This window comes from Salmo salar, chromosome ssa08, assembly GCF_905237065.1.
Source record: "Salmo salar chromosome ssa08, Ssal_v3.1, whole genome shotgun sequence".
Classification (NCBI taxonomy): Eukaryota; Metazoa; Chordata; class Actinopteri; order Salmoniformes; family Salmonidae; genus Salmo; species Salmo salar.
Window position 1 is genome coordinate 19,920,864 of NC_059449.1, and position 19,523 is coordinate 19,940,386.

Genomic DNA, 19,523 nt, shown 5'->3' on the forward strand with positions numbered 1-19,523 from the left:
TGGCAAGTCGTTTAGGACTTCTACTGTGTGCATGACACAAGTAATTTTTCCAACAATTGTTTACAGACAGATTATTTCTGTCTGTAAACTGCTTGACATCATGGGAAAATCAAAAGAAATCAGCCAAGTGCAAATCAATCCCAGAACAACAGCAAAGGACCTTGTGAAGATGCTGGAGGAAACAGGTACAAAAGTATCTCTATCCACAGTAAACCAGTCCTATATCGACATAACCTGAAAGGGCGCTCAGCAAGGAAGAAGCTACTGCTCCAAAACCGCCATAAAAAAGCCAGACTACAGTTTGGGGAGAAAGATCGTAGTTTTTGGAGAAATGTCCTCTGGTCTGATGAAACAAAAATACAACTGTTTGGCCATAATGACCATTGTTATGTTTGGAGGAAATAGGGGGAAGCTTGCATGCCGAAGAACACCATACCAACCGTGAAGCACGGGGGTGGCAGCATGATGTTGTGGGGGTGCTTTGCTGCAGGAGGGACTGGTGCACCACTCGACCACACCAGGGAAGGACACTGCAGGGCAAATTGGTTTGCAATTTGAAGTGGTACAGATGTGCGATAACCTACTAAATTCATTATGACAGGTTGCACAAGTAAACAAAGAGCAAAGACTAGTTCCCTGACCGGGAATCGAACCCGGGCCGTGGCGGTGAGAGCGCCGAATCCTAACCACTAGACCACCAGGGAAGGATACTGCAGCGCAAATCGGTTCACAATTTGAAATGGTACATATGTGCGATAACTGACAAAATTCATTGTGACAGGTTGCACGAGTAAACAAGTCGCAAATGACTAGTTCCCTGACCGGGAATCGAACCCGGGCCGCGGCGGTGAGAGCGCCGAATCCTAACCACTAGACCACCAGGGAAGGATACTGCAGTGCAAATCGGTTCACAATTTGAAATGGTACAGACAGTTGAAGTCAGAAGTTTACAAACACTTAGGTTGGAGTCATTAAGACTCGTTTGTCAACCACTCCACACATGTCTTGTTAACAAAGTATAGTTTTGGCAAGTCGTTTAGGACTTCTACTGTGTGCATGACACAAGTAATTTTTCCAACAATTGTTTACAGACAGATTATTTCTGTCTGTAAACTGCTTGACATCATGGGAAAATCAAAAGAAATCAGCCAAGTGCAAATCAATCCCAGAACAACAGCAAAGGACCTTGTGAAGATGCTGGAGGAAACAGGTACAAAAGTATCTCTATCCACAGTAAACCAGTCCTATATCGACATAACCTGAAAGGGCGCTCAGCAAGGAAGAAGCTACTGCTCCAAAACCGCCATAAAAAAGCCAGACTACAGTTTGGGGAGAAAGATCGTAGTTTTTGGAGAAATGTCCTCTGGTCTGATGAAACAAAAATACAACTGTTTGGCCATAATGACCATTGTTATGTTTGGAGGAAATAGGGGGAAGCTTGCAAGTCGGTTAGGACTACCACCATTATCAGGCTGTGGAACATACCAGTACCTACAGGGTTAAAAACAGTCAGATATCATGGTTAATACAAGTACCTACAGGGATAAAACAGTCAGATATCATGGTTAACACCAGTACCTACAGGGTTAACAACAGTCAGATATCATGGTTAATACCAGTACCTACAGGGATATAACAGTCAGATATCATGGTTAACACCAGTACCTACAGGGATAAAACAGTCAGATATCATGGTTAACACCAGTACCTACAGTGTTAAAAACAGTCAGATATCATGGTTAATACCAGTACCTACAGGATTAAAAACAGTCAGATATCATGGTTAATACCAGTACCTAAATACAGTGTTAAAAACAGTCAGATATCATGGTTAATACCAGTACCTACAGGGTTAAAAACAGTCAGATATCATGGTTAATACCAGTACCTACAGGGTTAACAACAGTCAGATATCATGGTGAATACCAGAACCTACAGGGTTTAAAACAGTCAGATATCATGGTTAATACCAGTACCTACAGGGTTAAAAACAGTCAGATATCATGGTTAATACCAGTACCTACAGGGTTAAAAACAGTAAGATATCATGGTTAATAGCAGTACCTAAATACAGTGTTAAAAACAGTCAGATATCATTGTTAATACCAGTACCTACAGGGTTAAAAACAGTCAGATATCATGGTTAATACCAGTACCTACAGTGTTAAAAACAGTAAGATATCATGGTTAATAGCAGTACCTAAATACAGTGTTAAAAACAGTCAGATATCATGGTTAATACCAGTACCTACAGGGTTAAAAACAGTCAGATATCATGGTTAATACCAGTACCTACAGGGTTAACAACAGTCAGATATCATGGTTAATACCAGAACCTACAGGGTTAAAAACAGTCAGATATCATGGTTAATACCAGTACCTACAGTGTTAAAAACAGTCAGATATCATGGTTAATACCAGTACCTAAATACAGTGTTAAAAACAGTCAGATATCATGGTTAATACCAGTACCTACAGGGTTAACAACAGTCAGATATCATGGTTAATACCAGAACCTACAGGGTTAAAAACAGTCAGATATCATGGTTAATACCAGTACCTACAGGGTTAAAAACAGTCAGACATCACATTTAGAACATCACAATCCTAAATAATTTAAAGAAATGTTCAATCTTAATGTTAACTTTGTTTACTGCTGCCATCAATGACAATAACCTGTATAGAAAAAGGTTGAATGGAGCCTTATTGACAGATTAGTTATCATCTCTCACCCTGTGGTCAGTGGGGTGCCGTCCACCCATTTCCAGGTCCCCTCATTAACAGAGTCAGTCAGACCAATCCAGACTCCCTTCTTGAGGTTGAAGAGAAATGTCAGTTGTTGAGAAAGATAAATATATATTCATATGATTGATCATATATATCCGTCTCTCTCTCTCTCTCTCTCTCTCTCTCTCTCTCTCTCTCTCTCTCTCTCTCTCTCTCTCTCTCTCTCTCACCTGTTCCTTATCACTGTTTATGATCACCAGGTCTGCTCCTCTCTCCAGACAGTCCTCTCTGCTCTCCTTCCAGGTTTTAGACTCAGTAGACAGGAAGTACCAACTGGATTCAAACTTCTGCCAGCCTTCAGGACAGGTTTGAAAATATTGATGAAAATACGAATTTCCTTCAGTTTATCACACTGGACACTTTATGACAGAATACAGACACACTATAAAGTTAGTGGGATTAATGATAATTTATTACTGTAGGTTTACTCACTGAGATTGGTAAACCTCCCGCTAAGAAAATTTATCTCAGTCTGTAGCTGGTCTCTCTCTTCAGTCAGGTTGTTGTAACTGGTCTGTAGCTGGTCTCTCTCTTCAGTCAGGTTGTTGTAACTGGTCTGTAGCTGGTCTCTCTCTTCAGAATATTTGAAGCATCTGTTGTCTGGAAAGTATTGATACATATAGCTAGTGTTGAAAACAATTTCTTACTGCAACTGTTAAAAACAAACAGTCTGAAAGTGGACAGAAAATCTTGGATGTGATTTGCAAGTTCCTTAAACATGTCTAACAGAGGAGGAACTTAGTTACGCAGATAACAACACTCCCCACATAATTTCAATGAAATTACATTTAAGCAACGAGGTATAGGCATTGAATTGACAACTGTACTCAGTGTGTCATCTGAATTTAGGACGTTGTTGTGAAAGTCTGATATAGTGTATTAACTAGATAAGAAAACACTCACAGACTAGTCTCAGGGAGATGTTGAGAGTGACTTGTAGAACACACAGCATCCCAAAGCTCACAGCAACCATCCTGTAGAGTGTTCTCCCTGAATCCTCAGGTCCTGAGGAGATACACACGGATGTGAGAACACACACACAGACACACATATACACACACACACGTACACATGAATGCATACACTCATGTATTCAAGCAAGCAAGCACGCACGTACGCACGTACACACACATACCAACACACTCAAACACTCACATGCAAGCACACACATACCACACACACTGGAGGGTGTGACATAATCAGCAGCAAGAGGACTGTTTCTCACAGCTGCTTTAGAGGAAGTTACTGTATCAGTATAACATGTTAGAGTCATTAAAGGGGCAATCTGCAGTTGCTACATGAATATTTGTATATTTACCCATAGATTCTTAATAATTATGATTTAGAAATGCCTCCTGAGCTTTGTTCAACTGTCATACAACACATACTTATTTTTACTCCATTGTAATTGTAAACAAACACTGTATAGCCTCAAAACATGGTTAAAACACCAATTTTGATCTTATGGATGGTCAGTCATTGCACTAATACTCCAACCCCATTCCTCAGATGTTTACCAAATCATTGGCAGGGTGACCGCGCTGTTTATGTTGGAAGTGCATATTGCCGCTTTAATGCTTCTGAATACACTTAAAATATCTATTTAAAAGGTAAATCATATTTAAAAAATACTTTTCCACTAAGACTTGCTATTAGCTTTCTTAGTTCTTACCTGAGCGATTGGTTTCAGTCTTCACTCTCCTCATTGCTCTCTTCTGCTTTTCTTCAATAACCTGGTCGTTGATGTAGTCATCCATCTTAACTAACTGTATGATTACCTGCCTAACTGACTCCTAATGGTAATATCTACTGTATGATTCTAACTGTACTGACAAGTAGCTATGTAGTTGGTCTAATGTGCTTCTCCACCAGGTACCTCTCTGCTCTCTGTCTGTGGTCCACCGGGGTTTTCTTCTATCTTAATGAACCTGATTGGTTGAGGAGTTTGAGGGACAGCTGGTTGAACCACTGAAAAGATCCACTTCACTTCCCTCTTTTGGGACCAATATAGGGGAACAGACAAAAATAAGCATTTGATATTGTGCTTATATGTAACTTGACAACAAAGACTGACTGTCAATGATTATTAAGTAACATCCTTTGATATCTCTACTACACTCATTGATTGGTGATACAGTCAACTCCTGTACAGTGTATGTGATGGTGGTTTGGTAATGTTGAGAATGTTATCACCAGGCCTAAATTGGAGCATGTAAATATCTGTTGCAAGTAAGAAGAATGTATTAGAATTGATGAAATGAACCGCATGCAGATTGTGCACATAGTCAAATGTACTAACTTCATGTTGACTCTGGTACACAGGAAGTTACAATTTCAGGAAATAAGTAGGACTTTTATTAATATGCTAATACAAACAAATACAACATGTGTGTGCTTGGGTTTGAGAGAGAGAGAGAGAGAGAGAGAGAGAGAGAGATGTGCACTGTAGGCGGCTGTATGTGTTACAGTATGTTGTCATGGTGATGTTAAGCCACTTTCTCACAAATCCAGTTGAGTTTCCTGTCACATGACATGTCATTCCATGCCTTCAGAGCACTCTGATCTGTGTGTCTCAACATAGTCCTCCTCCCCTGTAGGACCTGCATTATCAGGCTGTGGGTCATACCAGTACCTACAGGGTTGAAAACCGTCAGATATCATGGTCAATACCTGTACCTATTGGAATAAAAACAGTCAGATATCACAAAAATATTATTTCTCTCAAATTGTGTGCACAAATGCATTTACATCCCTGTTAGTGAGCAATTCTCATTTGACAAGATAATCCATTCACCTGACAGGTGTGGCATATCAAGAAGCTGATTAAACAGCATGATCATTACACAGGTGCACCTTGTGCTGGGGACAATAAAAGGCCACTCTAAAGTGTGCAGTTTTGTCACACTACACAAGCCACACGTGTCTCAAGTTGAGGGAGCGTGCAATTGGCATGCTGACTGCAGGAATTTACACCAGAGCTGTTTATTTTGTTTTATTTATTTTATTTAACCTTTATTTAACTAGGCAAGTCAGTTAAGAACAAATTCTTATTTACAATGACGGCCTACCAAGTGGTAAAAGGCCTCCTGTCGGGGGCAAGGGCATGGATAATAAAAAAATAATACAAAAAAAACAACAGATATATATATATACACACTGCTCAAAAAAATAAAGGGAACACTTAAACAACACAATGTAACTCCAAGTCAATCACACTTCTGTGAAATCAAACTGTCCACTTAGGGAGCAACACTGATTGACAATACATTTCACATGCTGTTGTGCAAATGGAATAGACAACAGGTGGAAATTATAGGCAATTAGCAAGACACCCCCAATAAAGGAGTGGTTCTGCAGGTGGTGACCACAGACCACTTCTCAGTTCCTATGCTTCCTGACTGACGTTTTGGTCACTTTTGAATGCTGGCGGTGCTTTCACTCTAGTGGTAGTATGAGACGGAGTCTACAACCCACACAAGTGGCTCAGGTAGTGCAGCTCATCCAGGATGGCACATCAATGCGAGCTGTGGCAAGAAGGTTTGCTGTGTCTGTCAGCGTAGTGTCCAGAGCATGGAGGCGCTACCAGGAGACAGGCCAGTACATCAGGAGACGTGGAGGAGGCCGTAGGAGGGCAACAACCCAGCAGCAGGACCGCTACCTCCGCCTTTGTGCAAGGAGGAGCTGGAGGAGCACTGCCAGAGCCCTGCAAAATGACCTCCAGCAGGCCACAAATGTGCATGTGTCTGCTCAAACGGTCAGAAACAGACTCCATGAGGGTGGTATGAGGGCCCGACGTCCACAGGTGGGGGTTGTGCTTACAGCCCAACATCGTGCAGGATGTTTGGCATTTGCCAGAGAACACCAAGATTGGCAAATTTGCCACTGGCGCTCTGTGCTCTTCACAGATGAAAGCAGGTTCACACTGAGCACATGTGACAGACGTGACAGAGTCTGGAGACGCCACGGAGAACGTTCTGCTGCCTGCAACATCCTCCAGCATGACTGGTTTGGCGGTGGGTCAGTCATGGTGTGGGGTGGCATTTCTTTGGGGAGCCGCACAGCCCTCCATGTGCTCGCCAGAGGTAGCCTGACTGCCATTAGGTACCGAGATGAGATCCTCAGACCCCTTGTGAGACCATATGCTGGTGCGGTTGGCCCTGGGTTCCTCCAATGCAAGACAATGCTAGACCTCATGTGGCTGGAGTGTGTCAGCAGTTCCTGCAAGAGGAAGGCATTGATGCTATGGACTGGCCCGCCCGTTCCCCAGACCTGAATCCAATTGAGCACATCTGGGACATCATGTCTCGCTCCATCCACCAATGCCACGTTGCACCACAGACCGTCCAGGAGTTGGCGGATGCTTTAGTCCAGGTCTGGGAGGAGATCCCTCAGGAGACCATCCGCCACCTCATCAGGAGCATGCCCAGGCGTTGTAGGGAGGTCATACAGGCACGTGGAGGCCACACACACTACTGAGCAAGCGTCCCACCCCTGGTACACCCTATCAACAGCAGGTGAAATATCAAGGGCGCCAAATTTGAAAACAATTAAACGTCATAATTCAAATTTCTCAAACATACAACTATCTTACACCCTTTGAAAGATAAACATCTCCTTAATCTAACCACGTTGTCCGATTTCAAAAAGGCTTTACTGCGAAAGCATAAAGTTAGATTATGTTAGGACAGTACATTGAAAATAGCTGTGTGTACTGTTTTGTCAATGCAAAGACAGGCGTCACCAAAAGCAGAAAACCAGCTAAAATTAAGCACTAACCTTTGACAATCTTCATCAGATGACACTCCTAGGACATTATGTTAGACAATACATGCATTTTTTGTTCTATCAAGTTCATATTTATATCCAAAAACAGCGTTTTACTATGGCGTTGATGTTGAGGAAATATTTTCCCTCCAATACCGCCAGTCAATCAGCACAGCAAATTAACCTGTTAGGGCTAGGGGGCAGCATTGACACGGCTGGATAAAAAACATACCCGATTTAATCTGGTTACCACTCCTACCCAGTAACTAGAATATGCATATACTTATTAGATATGGATAGAAAACACCCTAAAGTTTCTAAAACTGTTTGAATGGTGTCTGTGAGTATAACAGAACTCATATGGCAGGCAAAAACCTGAGAGATTCCTTTACAGGAAGTGGCCTGTCTGACCATTTATTGGCTTTCATTGACATCTCTTTCCAAAACAAAGGATCTCTGCGGTAACGTGACACTTCCCACGGCTCCCATAGGCTCTCAGAGCCCGGGAAAAAACAGAATGTCGTCATTGCAGCCCCAGGCTGAAGCACATTATCGCCTTTGTCAATTGGCCGATCAGAGGACAAAGGGCTTAGGCTCGTGCACTGGCCGCCCCCGTCTTTCTTTTTTTCCCTCTATTTACCGAAACGCAGATCGGAATATTATCGCTTTTTTACGAGATAAATTGCATAAAAATTGATTTTAAACAGCGGTTGACATGCTTCGACGTACGGTAATGGAATATTTAGCATTTTTTTGTCACGAAATGCGCCATGCTCGTAACCCTGATTTACCATTTTGGATACTGTCTAGAACGCACGAACAAAACGCCGCTGTTTGGATATAACGATGGATTATTTGGGACCAAACCAGCATTTCTTATTGAAGTAGAAGTCCTGGGAGTGCATTCTGACGAAGAACAGGAAAGGTAATAACATTTTTGTTATAGTAAATCTGATTTTGGTGAAGGCTAAACTTGCTGGGTATCTAAATAGCTAGCCCGTGATGGCTGGGCTATGTACTTAGAATATTGCAAAATGTGCTTTCACCAAAAAGCTATTTTAAAATCGGACATATCGAGTGCATAGAGGAGTTCTGTATCTATAATTCTTAAAATAATTGTTATGCTTTTTGTGAACGTTTATCATGAGTAATTTAGTAAATTGTTAGTAAATTTGCCAGAAGTTTGCGGGGGGTATGCTAGTTCTGAACGTCACATGCTAATGTAAAAAGCTGGTTTTTGATATAAATATGAACTTGATTGAACAAAACATGCATGTATTGTATAACATAATGTCCTAGGTGTGTCATCTGATGAAGATCATCAAAGGTTAGTGCTGCATTTAGCTGTCTTCTGGGTTTTTGTGACATTATATGCTAGCTTGAAAAATGGGTGTCTGATTGTTTCTGGCTGGGTACTCTGCTGACAATCTAATGTTTTGCTTTCGTTGTAAAGCCTTTTTGAAATCGGACAGTGTGGTTAGATTAACGAGAGTCTTGTCTTTAAATAGCTGTAAAATAGTCATATGTTTGAGAAATTGAAGTAATAGCATTTCTAAGGTATTTGAAAATCGCGCCACAGGATTCAAGGTGGGACGATTTGGTGCCACCTGGCCCAGAGAGGTTAAATAATTACTATTCGAAAACATTGGTAAAATATTATATTGTCATTCAAAGAATTATAGATTAACATCTCTTGAACGCAACCGCATTGCCAGATTTAAAAATAACCTTACTGGGAAATCACACTTTGCAATAATCTGAGCACTGCGCCCAGAAAAATAGGCTTTGCGATACAGACTAAGCGCCATGTTGGAGAGGCACTTCCAGGAATCCCAGGTCCATAACAAATGTAGTTTTGTTCGAAAAAGCTCACAATTTATGTCCAAAAAGCTCTGTGTTGTTAGCGCGTCCTGTAGGCTACTCAAAAACATGAACGACGCCCGACTGACTTGTCTTTATGAAAGATGGGGAAAAAATATATTTACGTTCGTTCAAACATGTCAAACGTTGTATAGCATAAATCATTAGGGCCTTTTTCAACCAGAACTTCAATAATATTCAAGGCGGACGATTGCATTCTCTTTTAAAACGTATTGGAACGAGAGTACCCAAACATGAACTCGCTCGCCAGAGTCGTATCGGCCATCCGCTTATGACCAATGTTCCAAGTCTCTTGTTCAGTCAGTTTTCACAGTAGAAGACTCAAACCACTTTGTAAAGACTGGTGACATCTAGTGGATGGCGTAGGAAGTGCTCAATGATTAATAAGACCCTTGTAAGGGCTGTCTTCAGGAATGGACCAAAATGCAGCGGAGTTAGTATTCATCTTTCAATTTAATTAGAAAGAACACTATACAAAACAAAAACAAGGAAACTGACAGCCAATAGTCCTGTCAGGTGCAACCACACTAAACAAGAAACAATTACCCACCAACCCCAGTGACAAACAACTCCTACATATGTGACTCCCAATCAGGAACAACGATTCCCAGCTGTTCCTGATCAGGAGTCACAAGACACACACCAGACTGCCACGTCCTGACCCCCAAACTACTACACCAGCTCCATCTGCTGGTCAGGACGTGACAGTACCCCCCCCCCTCAAGGTGCAGACCCCAGAATGCACCTAACCACAACAACAAAAAACCACCAACAAACAAAATCCCCAACAAAACCCTAAAACAGTAACCCTAAACAATAAGGGAGGGAAGGGAGGGTGGCTGCCGTCAACGACAGCACTGTGCTACACCCTCCCTCCCCAACCCACCTATCCTGGAGGCGGCTCAGGCTCTGGTCGTTCCAGGCAGTCTGGGCAGTCTGGCAGCTCGGGGCAGTCTGGGCAGTCCGGCAGCTCGGGGCAGTCTGGGCAGTCCGGCAGCTCGGGGCAGTCTGGGCAGTCCGGCAGCTCGGGGCAGTCTGGGCAGTCCGGCAGCTCGGGGCAGTCTGGCCACTCCGGCAGCTCGGGGCAGTCTGGCCACTCCGGCAGCTCGGGGCAGTCTGGCCACTCCGGCAGCTCGGGGCAGTCTGGCCACTCCGGCAGCTCGGGGCAGTCTGGCCACTCCGGCAGCTCGGGGCAGTCTGGCCACTCCGGCAGCTCGGGGCAGTCTGGCCACTCCGGCAGCTCGGGGCAGTCTGGCCACTCCGGCAGCTCGGGGCAGTCTGGCCACTCCGGCAGCTCGGGGCAGTCTGGCCACTCCGGCAGCTCGGGGCAGTCTGGCCACTCCGGCAGCTCGGGGCAGTCTGGCCACTCCGGCAGCTCGGGGCAGTCTGGCCACTCCGGCAGCTCGGGGCAGTCTGGCCACTCCGGCAGCTCGGGGCAGTCTGGCCACTCCGGCAGCTCGGGGCAGTCTGGCCACTCCGGCAGCTCGGGGCAGTCTGGCCACTCCGGCAGTTCGGGGCAGTCTGGCCACTCCGGCAGTTCGGGGCAGTCTGGCCACTCCGGCAGTTCAGCGCAGTCTGGCCACTCCGGCAGTTCAGCGCAGTCTGGCCACTCCGGCAGTTCAGCGCAGTCTGACCTCTCTGGCGACTGTTGACTGGCGGGCAGCTCTGGCGACTGTTGACTGGCGGGCAGCTCTGATGACGACTGTTGACTGGCGGGCAGCTCTGATGACGACTGTTGACTGGCGGGCAGCTCTGATGACGACTGTTGACTGGCGGGCAGCTCTGATGACGACTGTTGACTGGCGGGCAGCTCTGATGACGACTGTTGACTGGCGGGCAGCTCTGATGACGACTGTTGACTGGCGGGCAGCTCTGATGACGACTGTTGACTGGCGAGCAGCTCTGATGACGACTGTTGACTGGCGGGCAGCTCTGATGACGACTGTTGACTGGCGAGGCTGGGTTGACACACTAGACTCCTGGTGCGTGGTGCTGGGCGTACCAGATTGCGAACACGCACCTCCATGCTAGTGCGGGGAGCTGGCCTGGGGCTCCATTCTTGCCCCGCAAAACTCCCCTTGTGCCCCCCCCTAAAAATTTATTGGGGGTGCCTCCCGGTCTCCCTTACCTCGCCAGCCTTCTTCCGCTGCTTGGTCCTTTGTTGGTGGGTAATTCTGTCACAAAAAGAGCCGTGTTGAGGAATGGACCAAAATGCAGCGGAGTTAGTATTCATCTTTCAATTTAATTAGAAAGAACACCCCCCGCAAACTTCCAGCGAATTTACTAACAATTTACTAAATTACTCACGATAAACGTTCACAAAAAGCATAACAATTATTTTAAGAATTATAGATACAGAACTCCTCTATGCACTCGATATGTCCGATTTTAAAATAGCTTTTTGGTGAAAGCACATCTTGCAATATTCTAAGTAGATAGCCCAGCATCACAGGGCTAGCTATTTAGACACCCAGCAAGTTTAGCCTTCACCAAACTCCGATTTACTATTAGAAAAGTTTGATTACCTTTGGTGTTCTTCGTCAGAATGCACTCCCAGGACTTCTACTTCAATAACAAATGTTGGTTTGGTCCCAAATAATCCATAGTTATGTTCAAACAGCGGCGTTTTGTTAGTGCGTTCAAGACACTATCCGAATGGTAAATAAGGGTTACGAGCATGGCGCATTTCATGACAAAAAATTCTAAATATTCCATTACCGTACTTCGAAGCATGTCAACCGCTGTTTAAAATCAATATTCCGACCGGGAGTCGTTGAATCCGTCACGTTATGGCTTGTACTCTGTGATCAGCGACCTATTTCATCACACATCACCAATGGCCTGATGCCATGAGTCCCTTTGTCCGCTGATAAACCACTTGCCAAACGCGCAAATGTGTTTCAGCCTGAGACTGCCTCGATATCATTCAGCTTTTCCCGGGCTCTGAGAGCCTATGGGAGCCATAGGAAGTGTCACGTTACAGCAAAGATCCTGACTCTTCAATAAACAGAGGCAAGAACAACAACACCTTGTCAGACAGGCCACTTCCTGCATGAAATCTTCTCAGGTTTTTGCCTGCCATATGAGTTCTGTTATACTCACAGACACCATTCAAACAGTTTTAGAAACGTTAGGGTGGTTTCTATCCAAAGCCAATAATTATATGCATATTCTAGTTACTGGGCAGGAGTAGTAACCAGATTCAATCGGGTACGTTTTTTATCCGGCCGTGTAAATACTGCCCCCTAGCCCTAACAGGTTAATATGGGCACGTATTTCATCCGAAAGTGACAATACTGCCCCCTATCCCTAAAAGCTTTTAAACAGAGGTCACGTTATGGCTTGTACTCTGTGATCAGCGACCTATTTCATCACACATCACCAATGGCCTGATGCCATATAGGGGCCTTTTTTCTATCTATATTGTCTGTGTGAGGAAATATTCAGAAGTCTGTGTGGGAAATCTATGCTTGTCTATTTCTCAGAGTTTAAAAAAAGTGACTTTGTGTGTGTGTGTGTGTGTGTGTGTGTGTGTGTGTGTGTGTGTGTGTGTGTGTGTGTGTGTGTGTGTGTGTGTGTGTGTGTGTGTGTGTGTGTGTGTGTGATTCTGTGTATGTGTGTATGTGTGTGTGTGCATATATGTGCCTGCCCTTTCAGTACTGTTCTGACGTCTGTGTGTGTCCAAGCTGGTAGACCTCAGCGGAGGACATTGTTGCTGTATTACTTAATCTTTGCTATTGTTCTCATGATAAAAGCTGTTTATGCTAATGATTGAAAAACATCTATATGGTCTGTAGCTGTATTCACATTACATGTTTTTAATACAGTTTATCTACATACTCTCCTCTACATCTTAACATAACATGTTTTATTATTTTATGTCTCTGTGATTCAAATAACCAACTCATCATCAAGCTTTTATTATTTGAATCAGCTGTGTGGTGCTAGGGCAAAAAACAAAAAGAGCTTATGCCTATCACAAGGATAACCAATAATTACTCTGTGATCGGTTTCACACAGACCCAGTGTTGTTCAACACGTGGTCCATCCTTCCAACTATTCAATGGGTCTGTTGATGTCTCTGAGATCTCAACACAAGCCATCTTGTCATTTATGTTATTTGGTTCCCCTTCCATCCAATACCTATAAACTACACAGAGAATCAGAGTTGAACATCGACCAATAGGAGAGAGAGAGACCGACCGACCGACCAACCGACCGACTGACCACCATCCAGATAGACACGGTTTCTCTGAGATAAACACAACAGAACAGCAGGCATTCAAAAGTATACAAAGATACTACATCTTTTCTATGTACTAAATTAAATGATTGATCTGCAGTCACCATAGAACCTAACCCTGGTCTGTAGCTGATTTCTCTCTTTAGTCAGATTGTTGTAACTGGTCTGTAGCTGGTCTCTCTCTTCAGTCAGGTTGTTGTAACTAGTCTGTAGCTGGCCTCTCTATTTATTCAGGTTGTTGTACCTGGACTCTAGCTGATCTCTCTCTTTAGTCAGGGTGTTGTAACTGGCCTGTAGCTGGTCTCTCTCTGTTGATTTGTGATTACCAATGTAAAAGGTAAAAGTTAAACAAACATGTAACTACCACACCATGGATGATTAATAAATCCTCTTAGGGCTTGCGAACCACTAGCGGTCCACCTGCGACAACATCCGGTGAAATTGCAGAGCGCCAAATAAAAAAGAAAGACATTGTCATATTAAATATTCATGAAAATACAAGTGTCTTACATCATTCAAAAGCTTAGAATCTTGGTAATCGAACTGTGTTGTCTGGTTTACAACAGGCTTTAAGGCAAAAGCATAGCATTTGATTGTCTGCGGACAGTGCCCCAAATCAACATATTTTTCAAACCAGCACAGACGTCACAAACTCACAAATAGCGATTAAATAAATCACTTCCCTTTGAAGATCTTCCTCTGTTTGCAATCCCAAGGGTCCCAGCTACACAATGAATGGTTGTTTTGTTTAATAAAGTCCTTCTTTATATCCCAAAAAGTCAGTTTAGTTGGTACCATTGATTTCAGAAATCAACTATTTCAACATGCAGACAAAGGAATCCAAAAATGTACTGGTAAAGTTTGTCCAAACAAGTCAAACTACGTTTCTAATTAATCCTCAGGTACTCTAATATCGAAATAAATGATAATATTTAATACGGAGACTAGTATGTTCAATAGGGAAGATAAATAACGAAGAGTCACCCTCATTCACACACACCAAAAGACTACTTTCCTATTGAGGCTCTCCTTAGATAAACTACATTTACCTGTTCGTCTTTCAAGAAACAAGCCTAAAACCTTGTATAAAGACTGTTGACATCTAGTGGAAGCCATAGGTACTGCAATCTGGGAGCTATTTTTTTGTATAGCCCATAGGCTTCCAATTATATGCATATCCTAGCTTCTGGGTCTGAGTAACAGGCAGTTTACAGTTTACTCACACCTGCCTCCTGCCATGTTCATCACCAAACTGTTCCTGGAGGGTTGGGAGAAGTTGCTCTCTGTTGGTAGCATTCTTTATTCAGACAGGCGGAAATTCAGGATACTGCCCCCTAGCCCTAAGGGATGATTAAGTAGGCTACTTAAGTCTCAGTGACAACATACTAAACTTACAGTAGACAGACAGGCCTATGATCCCAGTCAGTAGGAGAACACACAGCAGCCCCAGAAAAACTCCAGAGAGTTTCTTCCGCCAGTGAACATGTGCAGTCGTGGCCAAAAGTTTTGAGAATGACATAAATATTACTTTTCACAAAGTCTGCTGCCTCAGTTTGTATGATGGCAATTTGCATATACTCCAGAATGTTATGAAGAGTGATCAGATGAATTGCAATTAATTGCAAAGTCCCTCTTTGACATGTAAATGAACTGAATCCCCCAAAAATATTTCCACTACATTTCAGCCTGCCACAAAAGGACCAGCTGACATCATGTCAGTCATTCTCTCGTTAACACAGGTGTGAGTGTTGACGAGGACAAGGCTGGAGATCAATCTGTCATGCTGATTGAGTTCGAATAATAGATTGGAAGTTGAAAAGGAGGGTGGTGCTTGGAATCATTGTTCTTCCTCCGTTCACCATGGTTACCTGCAAAGGAAACATGTGCCGTCATCATTGCTTTGCACAAAAAGGGCTTCACAGGCAAGGATATTGCTGCCAGTAAGATTGCACCTAAATCAACCATTTATCGGATCATCAAGAACTTCAAGGAGAGCCGTTCAATTGTTGTGAAGAAGACTTCAGGGCGCCCAAGAAAGTCCAACAAGCGCCAGAACCGTCTCCTAAAGTTGATTCACTTGTGGGATCGGGGCACCACCAGTACAGAGCTTGCTCAGGAATGGCAGCAGGCAGGTGTGAGTACATCTGCACGCACAGTGAGGCGAAGACTTTTGGAGGATTTCCTGGTGTCAAGAAGGGCAGCAAAGGAAAAACATCAGGGAAAACATCAGGGAGAGACTGATATTCTGCAAAAGGTACAGGGATTGGACTGCTGAGGACTGGGGTAAAGTCATTTTCTCTGATGAATCCCCTTTCCGATTGTTTGGGGCATTCTGAAAAAAGCTTGTCCGGAGAAGACAAGGTGAGCGCTACCTTCAGTCCTGTGTCATGCCAACAGTAAAGCATCCTGAGACCATTCATGTGTGGGGTTGCTTCTCAGCCGAGGGAGTGGGCTCACTCACAATTTTGCCTAAAAACACAGCCATGAATAAAGAATGCTACCAACACAGAGCAACTTCTCCCAACCCTCCAGGAACAGTTTAGTGATGAACAATGCCTTTCCAGCATGATGGAGCACCTTGCCATAAGACAAAAGTGATAACTAAGTGGCTCGGTGAACAAAACATTGATATTTTGGGTCCATGGCCAGGAAACTCCCCAGACCTTAATCACATTGAGAACTTTTGGTCAATCCTCAAGAGGCGGGTGGACAGAGGTCTTGAAAAAGAAGGGTCAACACTGCAAATATTGACTCTTTGCATCAACTTCATGTAATTGTCAATAAAAGCCTTTGACACTTATGGAATGCTTGTAATTATACTTCAGTATTTGATAGTAACATCTGACAAAAATATATAAAGACACTGAAGCAGCAAACTTTGTGGAAATTAATATTTGTGTCATTCAAAACAATTGGCCACGACTGTACTGAATCACAAATGATTCAAGTTAGATCTTTGGTAATGTGTTTTACTGTATAATCCAGGATTGGGACAAATATAGCTATAGTACTCCAGGATAATCTCACGTGTTTAATGTATTGTGTGTGTGTGTGCAATTCATTTTTGTGTATGTGTTTGTGTGTGTGTGTGTGCGTGCATGCAATCTTACCTGAAGCAACAACTCCATCTAATGGACTGGGCTTGAAGGCTCTTACTTTGGCATATAATTGGCCATAAATGTCTGTGTTCTTCATTGCATCAGGCTCATCGTCTTCAAATCCATCTGTTTTAATAGACTCCCTCTGACATCTTAACACACTTGTGCTCAAATACAGTAACTTTTACTTCTAACCTCAACTCTAATATACGTCTGTAGCTGTGTCTTCTCCCTGCACTGTCCTTCGTCTGTGTGACTTATAGTAGTGAAACTATCTGTCAACCACAGTGGATGAGAAATTGTGAAATCAACACAACACTGACCACCGTGTGACTTGCAGCAGCCTTAGTTTCTAATCTAAACATGTTTGTTTCCCACAGTGTTCACAAGTTTTAAACATGTGATTGAACTGAAGTGATAATATACTACATGATATGACTCTATACCATGCTATATTGTGTACAGTCAGGTCCTTAAATATTTGGACAGTAACACAATTTGCCTCATTTTGGCTCGGTACGCCACCACAGTGGACTTGAAAGGAAACAATCAAAGTGTGCTTTAAGTTTAAACTTTCTTTCACGTCCTGACCATAGAAAGCCTATATTTTCTATGGTAGAGTAGGTCAGGGCATGACTAGGGTTTTTTGTCTAGTTTATTATTTCTATGTGAGGTTCTAGGTTTAATTTTCTATGTTAGGGTTTGTGTATGATTCCCAATTAGAGGTAGCTGGTAATCGTTGTCTCTAATTGGGGATCATACTTAAGTTGCATTTTTCCACCTGTGGGTTATGGGATATTGTTTGAATGTATGTGTTTTGAGTTAGTGCACATAACATCTCTGTAGTCATGGTTCGTTGTTAGTTTATTTGTTTTTGTCATTGCTAAGTTTCACTTTATTCATAAAAATTATGTGGAACTCAACATACGCTGCGCCTTGGTCTGATATTCATTCCAATGAACGTGACACTTTCATCTTTAATTTGAGTTACATCTGGGTAATTGAATGACATTTTTCTTTGTCAGGTTGTTTGTGTTGTGGTTGTGGTTTGCACAAAACTCAGCTTGATGATGACACCTTCAAGAAGGCCTCAAACTTTAGTGTGGGTTCTGAAGTGCGCAATATCAGAAAAAAATACCTTTTAGTGGGAAACAGCTAGCCTTAGTCCCAGATATTTTTGTGCTGTCATTGTTAGGCGTGACAACAATATATCTGTTATCAAGACAGTACAAACAGATATGGGACTCAGGCTAGGAAAGAGCTAAACAGCAATCAGAGGTCATGAGTGAAGTCCCCCTAGTGACTGATTTATAACTGCTGTCAGAGCTGTTGCCAGAAAATGGAATGTTCATTTCTCTACCATAAGCGTCCAACCGGCCTCACAACCACAGACCATGTGCATGGCGGCCCTGTGGGCGAGTGGTTTGCGGATGTCAATGTTGTGAACAGAGTGCCCCATGGTTATGGTATGGGCAGGCATAAGCTACGGACAGCGAACACAATTGCATTTTATCGATAAAGTTGAATGCACAAAAATAACGTGACGAAATCTTGAGGACCTTTGTGAGGCCCATTATTTTTTATTAAAAGTATCTGTGACCATAAGATGCATATCTGTATTCCAGTCATGTGAAATCCTTAGATTAGGGCCTATTGCATTTAATTCAATTGACTTTTTTCCTCATATGTCACGTTCTGACCTGTAAGGTGTTATTTGTTAGTGTGTAGTTTGGTCAGGACGTGGCAGGGGGCATTTGTTTTATATGGTTTGGGGGTTATGTGTATGTAGAGGGGTATTGTATTTATGTGTTCCGTTTTTTTTTGGTATATGGTCTGGTGTTGGTGTTCTAGGTTTTTCTAGTTTGTTGTATTTCTTTGTTGGCCTGGTGTGGCTCTCAATCAGGAACAGCTGTACATCATTGTTCCTGATTGAGAGTCATACTTAGGGAGCTTGGTTTCACCTGTCTGATTGTGGGTAGTTGTATTTGCACTGCTGTTTGTTTTAGCCTGCAAATCTGTTAGCTGTCGTTCTGTTTCTTGTTTTTTCCATTACTCACTTTAAAAAATCATATTAAAGTATGAGTATTCACGTACCCACTGCGCCTTGGTCTCATCCCTTCGACAGCCGTTACATCATATAACTGTAACTCAGTGAAATTTTTGAAATTATTGCTTGTTGCTTTAACATTTTTGTTCATTATACTTAGAGCTTAGTGTTAATTATATAAAAACAAACATTATGAGTCTACTGAATGTAAATGTAATGTTGTTGGTGTGGTTCAAACTCCCGTCGACATTCATTAGTATTGAAGAAGAATTCGGTTCAAAGCCAGTTACACAAATCCACAAGGAGTCAGTAGAAATCCACAAAAAGAAACCATATTTATTTGAGCAAGTTAGCCGTATTAGCTATTGTTTTTAAAAAGGCAGTAAATGAGGCTGAATGAATTGTTTCGCTGCCAGACGAAGCTTCGCTGACATCCAGGTGTAGTGGTGGTAAGGATTTACTCCATGGTGCTGAAACAAAATCTCTGCTGTCAGGACAGCTTTATGTAGGCCCTAACAGTTTGTGGGCATTGTTTGTCACCGTTATAGTGCAATTCATGTATTTGTTTGTGTTGTGTAGTGGCTTTGGTGAAAATTGGTTGAGTTTGTCCCACCAAGTTTTACATGTTAAAATCACCACTGCTCTATTGTGCTCGAGTTTGGTAAGTTAAACTGGATATAAACACAATATTGATGGAGGCAAT

General features: G+C 42.9%; 2 non-coding genes across 2 annotated transcripts; both read right to left on the reverse strand.

Moving 5' to 3' along the window:
- Positions 1-632: 632 nt before the first annotated feature.
- Positions 633-704, reverse strand: trnae-cuc (transfer RNA glutamic acid (anticodon CUC)). Its single transcript has one exon. It is a non-coding gene; the product is annotated as a tRNA-Glu (tRNA).
- Positions 705-813: 109 nt separating this feature from the next.
- trnae-cuc (transfer RNA glutamic acid (anticodon CUC)) lies at positions 814-885 on the reverse strand. Its single transcript has one exon. It is a non-coding gene; the product is annotated as a tRNA-Glu (tRNA).
- Between the last annotated feature and the right edge of the window lie 18,638 nt (positions 886-19,523).